Source organism: Nicotiana attenuata, chromosome 7 (genome assembly GCF_001879085.1).
Source record: "Nicotiana attenuata strain UT chromosome 7, NIATTr2, whole genome shotgun sequence".
In the NCBI taxonomy this organism is placed as follows: Eukaryota; Viridiplantae; Streptophyta; class Magnoliopsida; order Solanales; family Solanaceae; genus Nicotiana; species Nicotiana attenuata.
The window spans coordinates 51,423,375-51,425,617 of record NC_031995.1 but is presented as its reverse complement, the minus strand read 5'-3'; positions in this window follow the sequence as shown (position 1 = coordinate 51,425,617).

Sequence of the window (2,243 nt, the reverse complement as noted above, 5' to 3'; positions counted from 1 at the left end):
TTACCATGAACTACATGATTTAGGTCTAGGAATTTGATAAATGATAATAGAAAATGAAGAAAACGAGTTAGATAATACTTACCCAAGAAGCTCTGATGAAGAAGAGCTCTAAAGATCGCCTATGGGCTGTGGAGAAGATGAGTTCGTGTGTTCTGGGTGAAAAATCCCGTAACTATTCTGTTTTTGAAGTATTAAAATGACTGGTCAAAAATGCCCTTCGCGTCACAGGAAGGGGGCCGCGTTCGCGAAGGGTAAAGGAGTCAAGGCATCGCAAACGCGAGGTACTAGTCGCGAACGCGTAGAAGGATGAACTGGGGGTCCGGGATTTGCTTATACGCGAACGCGAGAGGGGGCTCACGAACGCGGTGAAGGGGGAACCAAGGCTACGCGAACGCGGGGACTTATCCGCGAACACGAAGAAGGGAAAGCCCACTGGTACGCGAACGCGAGCTGAGTGCCGCGAACGTGAAGAAGCAAATAACTGGGCAAAAATTGCAGAGAATCTGCTACATCTCCTAAGTCCAAAACCACCCCGAACACCTCCGAAAACACTCCCGAGCCCTCGGGGCTCCTAACCAAACACACACCCTAACTCAACAACATCCTACGAACTTAACCGTGCGATCAAATCGCCAAAATAACATCATATACATAGAATCAAGCCTCAAATCACATGGTTTTCTTCTAAGTTTCATAAACTTTCAAATTTGGAACCTTTAGTCCGAAACACGTCAAATGACGTCTGATTTCGACCAAATTTCACAGAAAGCGCTTAAACCATATATAAGACTTGTACCAGGCGTCGGAACCAAAATACGAGCCCGATACCATAGTCTTTTAATCAATTTTCATTTCCATTTTTCTTAATAATTTCAGAAAAATAATTTCACAGAAAAATTCTTTTCTCGGGCTCTAGACCTCGGAATTCGACTCCGGGCATATGCCCGAGTCCCATATTTTTCTACGGACCCTCTGGGACCGTCAAATCACGGGTCTGGATGCGTTTACCAAAAATGTTGACCAAAGTCAACTTTAATCATTTTAAAGCCACATTTTGGAATTTTTTTTCACAGAATTTAACATATAATCTTTCCGGCTACGTGCCCGGATTGCGCACGCAAATCGAGGCAAGTAAAAATGAGGTTTTTAAGGCCTCGGAAGCACGGAATGAAAGAGAAAACAGGTGATGACCCCTTTGGGTCGTCACATTCTCCACCTCTAAAACAACCGTTCGTCCTCGAACGGACAAAAGAAAGAAGTACCTAACTCGGGAAATAGATGAGGATAACGGCTCCGCATATCAGACTCGGACTCCCAGGTTGATGCCTCAGGAGGCTGACCTCTCCACTGGACACGCACTGAAAGAAAACTCTTCGACCTCAACTGTCGAACCAGCCGGTCTAGAATAGCTACCGGCTCCTCCTCGTAAGACAGATCCTTGTCCAACTGGACAGTGCTGAAATCTAACACGTGGGCTGGATCGCCGTGATACCTCTGAAGCATGGACAAATGAGACACTGGATGCACGGCTGACAAGCTGGGCGGCAAGGCAAGTCTGTAAGCCACCTCTCCCACATGATCGAGAATCTCAAATGGGCCAATGAACCTAGGGCTAAGCTTGCCCTTCTTCCCAAATCTCTTCACGCCCTTCATAGGCGACACTCGGAGCAAGACCCGCTCACCAACCATGAAAGCTACATCTCGAACCTTACGATCTGCATAACTCTTTTGCCGCGACTGAGCCGAACAAAGCCTGTCCTGAATGATCTTGACCTTATCCAAGGCCTCCTGAACTAAATCTATACCCAATAACTGAGCCTCTCCCGACTCAAACCATCCGACTGGAGACCGACATCGCCTACAATACAACGCATCATATGGAGCCATCTGAATGCTGGACTGGTAGCTGTTATTGTAGGCGAACTCTGCTAGAGGCAAAAACTGGTCCCACGAGCCTCCAAAATCAGTGACACGGGCTCGGAGCATATCCTCCAATATCTGAATAGTCCTCTCGGACTGGCCGTCCGTCTGAGGATGGAACGCTGTGCTCAACTCAACCCGTGTGCCCAACTCTCACTGAACTGCACCCCAGAAACGCGAGGTAAACTGCGTACCCCGATCCGAAATGATAGATGTAGGCACACCATGAAGGCGAACAATCTCCCGGATATAAATCTCAGCTAACCTCTCGGATGAATAGGAGACTGCTACAGGAATGAAATGCGCTGACTTGGTCAGCATAT